The sequence below is a fragment of the Phocoena sinus genome, chromosome 12 (assembly GCF_008692025.1).
Source record: "Phocoena sinus isolate mPhoSin1 chromosome 12, mPhoSin1.pri, whole genome shotgun sequence".
Classification (NCBI taxonomy): Eukaryota; Metazoa; Chordata; class Mammalia; order Artiodactyla; family Phocoenidae; genus Phocoena; species Phocoena sinus.
Genome location: NC_045774.1, coordinates 3,296,391 through 3,304,777, shown reverse-complemented (window position 1 = coordinate 3,304,777; position 8,387 = coordinate 3,296,391).

The following is an 8,387-nucleotide window of genomic DNA, read 5'->3' as shown; positions in this document are numbered from 1 at the left end:
CCACTTTTCAGGTCACTGTGATCATGTTTCACTGTAGCGGCTACAAGGCCATGTGATGGAGCCCCCTCCATCAGCATGTTGGGAATGAAGGGGTCAGAGCGGCAGTGGGAGAAGTCAGGATGCCATCACATGGAGTGGAGGTCAGATCTATAAACAAAACTGGTGAGTCACGTAATGCTGGAGGTTGGGATCCACCGCCCTTCGACTCTACCCCCAGAGTGTCCTGTAACAGCAACAGGTGGGGTAGCAAGCAGCAGGGGGTCTGGGAGACCAGGGCTCTGGACGCAGGGATGATGGCTGCAAGGGGCTTCTTACCCCTGAGGATTGCATTTCCTCACTTATGAGAAAAGAGGAGAGTGCAGTCCACGGTCTGTAAGTGCCTGTTGAGCTAGAAGCTTCTCTGAGTCAAAATATCACCCAGCAAGGTTTTGCTTTGTTGCTTTTTAACTATCTGGGACACAGGGCGGATGAGAAAGGAGCACTGACAGTAAAGACAAGACGCAAAATCAGAACAAAATCAGGCTCCAGAATGAAACAAAAACCTACTCGTGGAGAATGTTAACTCCCTAAAAACACAATTTTAACCAGTTGGTAGCTTTCCCCTGTATTTGCCATAGCCTTTCATTCAATTAATTATGGGACTTTTTTCTCCCTAAGAATAAATCTCTTATTTGAAAATGAAGTCAGTGGAAAGTGATGTTTATTTTTCAGCCCCATTTCTGTAACACATTTTCCCCTGAAGTGAACAATGTTTCTATATAGAGATACAAATGAGGGTTTTTCCCCCTAAGAAAAACAGTATGCATAATACTAAGGGTGCATCATTTAGAGAGCAACTTGCGGCTTGGCAGTGTGAAGAGCTCTGTGGGCTCCTTCCCCAACGAAACTGGTGAAAACTGTGAAAAAAACAAAACCCCAAAAAAGCATATACTTAAAGCCTCTACAAATGATCCTAAGAGCATACAACAAATGAAGAAACATCTATTCAAGAAAATCTACAGAAATTTGTTAAGAACGGAGTCAGTCTGTGATATTTGAACTGAGACTGCAACTTCCCTCTCTCCTTCCAGCTCAGTGAGGTGGAGACTCTATTTCAGAGAGCTGCAGTCAAGGTGGCAGGGCTCCCTCTCCCCCGGCTCCCAGGGCCCCGGGGGTGGAGGGGAGATGACTTCAGTGTTTCCTATCCTGCCCCAGCTCCCTGTGGCTAAGGCAAAGTCCCGGTGAGTACAGTGGAGAGGTGAGGCTTCCTTCTTCAGCCCAGACTCCATTCATGGAATGGAGGCTCTCCCTTGGACATGGCATGCTCAGAATACTGGGCCTCAGTCACCCTTCCTCCAGCTGCGAGGTGGAGGTTCCTTGCCAGGAGAGGTGAGCTAAGAAGACCCCAGGCTGCTGTCTACCTCTCCTCCCCTACAAGCACTCAGCCCCTGGAGCGGAAGTGTCCCACAGAGAGAAGCTAGCCAATGCCCCCACTCTCAGCCCCAGAGCCCTGGTTCAGAGATTTGGCCTGGGGGCAGAAGCAGGCTGTAAAACAGCTCCCATCTCTTGGGAAGAGGAAGGAACTGCTTTCACTGGAGAAGTTTAAGATTGAGCGTGCTCTCAAGAACAATGGAGGTGTGGCGAAAGGCAACTGGGAGGAGATTTGTGGTTTTAAGGAAGAGACAGTCTAGGCTGTAGGCTGGCTAGCCTGCTTTCGAGAACTGGGGAATAAGATGGCTGGTGGGAGCCCTCCTAGGGTTAGAATATCAAACATGACCTCAGAAACTTTTCCTTCAAAGGAGCCAGAATTTGATTAGATCAGTTTGTAAATCAATCTATCCCTAGGCATTGTTGAAAGCAACTGAGCAATCAGCCAGCAATGCAATTAGTGGAGTTAAACAACTGTTTAGTCAAGGAAAGCAGGAAGAGAGCCACCAGTACCACTGTCACCCAGGGCGACTGTGGGCACACCAGAAAAGCTGTGCCTCCAGTGGAGGAGCAATGTCAGAGGGTTATGCTGCGTGTGTGCGTGTGTGTGTGTGCGTGTGCGTGTGTGCGTGCGTGTGTGTGTGTGTGTGTGTGTGTGTGAGAGAGAGAGAGAGAGAGAGAGAGAGAATAGGCTTCACTAAAATAATCCAGCAATAACTAAACAAATAAGCAAACAAATACAACAGCAAGCCCTGGGCAGAGGGAGGACCAGTAGCCAGAGTGACTACAATATATTATCTGAAATGTCCAGTTTCCAACAAAAAATTATGAGACATGTAAAGAAACAGGAAGGTATGACCCACACACTGGGGAAGTGGGTGGGGGAGGAAGGGAAAGTAAAAAATAAACAGATAACAGAAACTGCCTGTGAGAGCAGCCAGATGTCAGATTTAATAGGAGATATCAAAGTAGTCATTATAAATTTGCTCACAGAACTAAAGAAAACCATGATTAAAGACGTACAGGAAGGCATAATGACAATGTCACATCAAATACACAATGTCAGAAAAGAGAGAGAAATTTATGAAAAAGAACCAGGTAGAAATTGTGGAGTCAAAAAGTACAATAAAAAAATCAACTAGAGGAGCTCAACAGTAGATATAAACTGGCAGAAGAAAGAATTAGCAAACTTGAAGATAGTTTGATAGAGATTATGCAAGCTGAAGAACAGAGAGAAAAAAGAAAAGGAAAAACGAACAGAGCCTCATAGAAAAGTGGGGTACCATTAAGCATACCAACACACACATAATGTAAGCACCAGAAGGATTGAGAGAAAAGAGAAGAAAAACTATTCAAATAAATAATGGCCAAAATGCCTCCAATTTACCGAAAAACTATAACCAATAACCTACACACCTAGGAAACTTGATGAACTTCAAATCTGATGAACTCAAAAAGACCCACAAATAGACACATCACAGTAAAAATACCGAATGTCAAAGACAGGAGAAAACCTTGAAAAAAGCAAGAGAAAAATGAAGTGCATAAAAGGGAACACCGAAAGGTTAAAAGCTGACTTCTCAGAACGAACAAGGGAGTCCAGAAGGCAGCCAAATAACACACTCAAAGTGCTCAAAGGGGAAAAAACCTGTCAACAAAGAATTCTATACCCAGCAAAAATAAACTTCAAAAACAAAGGGAAAATCAAGAATTTTCCCAAAGCAAAAACTGAGATAATTCGTTGCTAGCAGACCTGCTTTATGAGAAATACTAAAGGAATTCTTCAGCCTAAAGACTATAATTCTAATCCACGTAAGGACGACCAGTAGAAATAATTATAAAAGACACTGTAAATGCATATTTTTTCTGATTCTTAACTCACTAAAATAGCAACTATATAATTATATAAAATAATAGATATATATTTTTGGTCCTGTAACATAAAAAATGTGACAGAACTATAATGTACTTGCCAATACAGCACAAAGGAAGTGGGTGGGGGCAAAGCTATAATTGCTAAGGAAATGATGACAGATCGTAAATTAATAACTATAAGAATATATTGTTGGGCTTGTATTATAATAAATCTAATATGTATAACAATAATACCATCAAAAGGGGGGAAAGGAATAGAGCTATATAGGAGTAACATTTCTATATATCACTGGACTTAAGCTAGTATAAATTCGAAGCTGCTTCTAATAAGATGTATATGGTAAGCCTTAGAGCAACCACTAAAAAGTAACTCAAAAATACAGTTACCAATTTACACAGCCACTAGGATGGCTATTATCAAAAAACTAAAGTAAACAACAACAACAACAAAAAGAAAATAACAAATGTTACATGACAAGGATGTGGAGAAACTGGAACTTTGGTAATGGCTGATGGAAATGTAAAATGATGCAGCTACTATGGAAAATGGCATGGCAACTTCTCAAAACTTTAAGCAGTTCTACCTCTGTGTTTATACCCAAAAGAAGTGAAAGCAGGGACTGAAACATACTTGTGCTCTCATATTCCTAGCAGTATTATTCACAACAGCCAAAAGGTGGAAGCAACCAAGTGTTTGCTGGTGGATGAATGGATCAACAAATTGTGGTATATACATACAATGGAATAATATTCAGATGATTAAAATGGTAACTTTTATGTTATGGATATTCTACCATAATAAAAAAAAATTAGTTGTGACTACAGGGTAAAGATAAAAAGAAAACATTCCAGTCTTACTCAGTTACCATTCCTGCTGACAGTAGTGAGTTTTGGTTCCTATCAACCTTCATAATAATAAGCACCTCGGAGAATTATTTTATTCCTCAGGCTTGGCTTTGTAGAATTAAACTCATGAAGTGAATCCTTCCTTTTCCTTAAACATCCCAACTTCCTATTATTAAAAAAAAAAAAAATCCAATATTTCCTTTGTACCTAACTAAATTTTTAACCTTTTTTTTTTTTTTTTTTTTTTTTTTTTTTTGCCACACCACACAGTTTGAGGGATCTTACTTCACTGATCAGGGATCAAACCTGTACCTCCTGCAGTGGAAATGTGGAGTCCTAACCACTGGACTGCCAGGGAATTCCCCCTACCTGAATTTTAGGGGCTATGAATGCCTCACCTAAACACCAGGGAGATCATTCAGTAACAATTACTAGTTGCTTAAGGCACCTTTGGTTGAACAGTCACAGCAGGAGGCCCCTTGGCTCTAGCTAGCAATCTCCTGTCTCGACTGAAACACTTAGGTTAATCCTTAAATTCTAGTCCTTTCCCCAGTGTTATAAAAAATGAAAACTGGGATAAATAACCCTAGTAAGGGCTACTACCTAAGGAGAAGGCAGGCAACCTGAACTGGGGCCATATGGAGGGAACACTACTTGTAATCATAAATGTGAGAAATGGCTTGATATAGTAGAAAGAGTGAGGGGTTTGAAATCAGAAAAGAAAAATAGAATGAAAAAATTATTAATGAAATTAAATGCTGCTTCAGAAAATATTATGCAATGTCAAAGAAAGCAGTCAAGGAAAAATAGAGAAACAAAAGAGACATGAGCTACATAGAAACAAAAGTAGAATGGCAGAATTAAATCCAACTATAACTAACACAACACTGTTAATCAACTGTACTCCAATATAAAATAATTTTTTTTAAATCCAACTATATTAATAATAACATTAAATGTAAATGGATTAAACAATCCAATTAAAAGGCAGAGACTGTCAGAATGGATTAAGAAAACTATTTGTTGTCTACTGAAGATACACTTTAAAGTCAAAGATATAAATAGGTTTAAAGTAAAAGGATGAAAAAGATATATAAGGCAAAAGCACCCACAGGAAAGCTACAGTGACTAGACTAATATCCAAACAAAATAGGCTTTAAAACAAAAAAAAATGTTACTAGAGATAAATAGGGATATTTCATAATGATAAAAAGGTTAATCCATCAGGATACAAAGATATATGCACCTATTAACATAGCACCGAAATATATGAAGGAAAAACTGATGGAACTGAAGAGAGAAAAGGACAATTCAACAATAATAGTTAGAGACTTCAATACCCCAATTTCAATAATGGATATAATGAGACAGAGTATCAACAATATAAGACATGAATAACACCATAAACCAACTCAATCTACAGAACACTCCACCTAACAGCAGAACACATTCTTCTCAAGAGCACATAGAACATTCTCCAGGATAGACCATATGCTAGACCATAAAAGAACAAATTTAAAAAGATAAAAATAATTGAAAGTATGTTCTCTGGCCACAATGGAATAAAATTTTAAATCAACAACATGGAGAAGTTTGGAGAACTCACAAATAGATGAAAATTAAGCAACACTCTTACACAGCCAAGGGGTCAAAGAAGAACTAAAAAGGAAATCAGAAAATACTCTGAGATGAATGAAATGAAGACATAACATATCAAAACTTATGGGATGGGCTTCCCTGGTGGCGCAGTGGTTGAGGGTCCGCCTGCTGATGCAGGGGACACGGGTTCGTGCCCCAGTCCGGGAGGGATCCCACATGCCGCAGAGCGGTTGGGCCCATGGGCCATGGCCGCTGAGCCTGCGCGTCCAGAGCCTGTGCTCCGCAACGGGAGAGGCCACAACAGTGAGAGGCCCGCGTACCGCAAAAGAAAAAAGAAAAAAAAAACAACTTATGGGATGCAGCTAAAGCAGTGCTTAGGTGGAAATGTATAGCTGTAAACGCCTACAATCAATAAAGCAGAAAGACTGCGAATCAGTAACCTACCCTTCCAATCTTAAGACACTGGAAAGAGCAAACTAAACGTAAAGCAAGCAGAAGGAAGGAAATTATAAAGATTAGAGTGGAAATTAATGAAACGAAGAACAGAAAAACAATAGAGAAAATCAACAAAGCTCAAATGTTTATAACAGCATTATTTACAATAGCCAAAAGGTGAAAATAACCCAAATGTCCATCAATTGATGAGTGGAGAGACAAAATGTGGTATATCCATCAAACAGAATATTATTTGTCCATAAAAAGAAGTGAAGCACTGACACATGCTACAACATGGATAAACCTTGAAAACATTACACTGAGTGAAAGAAGCCAGTTGCAAAAGACCATGTACTATGTGATTCCTTTCCTTTGAAAGTCCAGAACAGGATGATCTATAGAGACAGACAGTAGATCTGCGGCTGCTTCTGGACGTGGCGCGGTGATGGGGCCAGGGTTAGGGAGTGAGAGTTAAAGGGCATGCAGTTTCCTTCTGAAGTAATGAAGATGTTCCAAAATTGACTGTGGTGACGGTCGCACATATCTATGAATATGCCCCAAACCATCTAACTGCACGCTTCAAATGGGCAAATTATACCTCAAGAAAGCTTTTTTTATTTTTAAATATCACCTCTCTCAGCGTCTCCCAACATTAGCACATACACAGCATGTCCTTTTCCTTTACTCTTTGCAGGTAACATCATACAGATGTTAGAGAATTGGGGGGGGGAATTTAAATGTTATTCATTACCCAATATATTGTGTAGACTGGGGACTGAAGAGAGTTAGAAAGTCAGATTTGAATTTAAATTAACTTTTGCTGCAGATTACATGGTTTATCCTAAGCAGTTTTATACCTACTTTATTTATAAAGATAATGCTCAGAGTTTACCATGATTGGAATGAAATCTCATCTTCTAAGTGCCAGTGGTAAGAGTATTTGCCAAGTACACCGTCACTGGAAGTATTTCACCATCAGCTTATCTCTGATGTCAAAACCACATATACATTATGCAACTTACTAGGTTTCTTGTATCCTTAGGAGAACCTCTGAAGAAAAAGGTACAATTTAATGTTCACATGATTTTTTTCTCTTAGAGGATAAAGCTATCATGCAGATGATTTTATAGGTAGCACCAATGAAAAAAAGTGAGACATTTGAAGGGTTTATTTACGCAGGTTCGTTGGCCGCACTGGTTGGGAAATTGTAGGATATTCAACTTATGTCTGATACCTGCATTCTGTCAGTATAATAATTAGGAGAACAAAGACAGAGGTCCTATTTGTAATATCAGATTCTTTTGTGCCTCATAGGTAATAGTACCTCAGTTAAATGCCTTGCATATTTAGAATAAACAAATCAGTTACAAAACACCCCATGGCTCTACTGATAGACAGAGAGATATTTTGTTCCAATAAAATGCCCTGACTTCAGATGCCTGGGCGTGAATTCCTGGGAAAAAGGAAAGCTTACAGAAGGGCTACCTGTCCAGCACTGCTCAGGCAAACGACCCAACTTGGTCTCCAGTGAGTCCATGCCTTCCACAGGTGCGTTTCCTTTGTCCTCTGGTTGTGTTCAGAACCGAAAAACCACAAACAGAATGGGCCACCGTTGCCGTCCTTTGTACTTTTTCAGGAGGGGTCTGACCACTTGGCAGCTCTGTGCCAATCCCAGCTTGGATTATGCCGCTTTCTTTGATTCCACAAAAATTGTTTTGCTGAATTTCTAACATGTTCCAACACTGCAGTAGGTGCTGGGGATACAGAAGTAAATAAGATGGTTTCCGCCATCAGGAAAGTCAGTCTGGAGAGGGGGCTGATGGAAGTATTTGCACAATACCAGGAGATGTAAGGAAAGGATGTGCTGGTACCTGGAGGGGAAGACATCAGCTTTCGTCCTCCTGAGAATGTGTGCGTTTGGAGTGCGGGTAGGGGTGGGGGAAGACTTCATGGGCTTGAGATGAGTCCTGAGGAATGACTGTCTGATAAACTGAGGGAGGAGAAATTAGACACGTGGAGGGACCCTCACGTGCTACAAAGGAGATGTGCAAGGGAACCCTCGGGCAGTCTGGGCCTGGGTGCTGCAGCCTCGGGTGTCAGAGGGGCGGTCAGGAGGTAGGCAGGGCCACCCCAGCTATGTTAGAGTATGTCTATCCTTCCTTCAAGAGGCAAACAATGTTTGAGCCCTTGATGGATGGAGCTACCTCACAGTCAGGGTCAGGGTT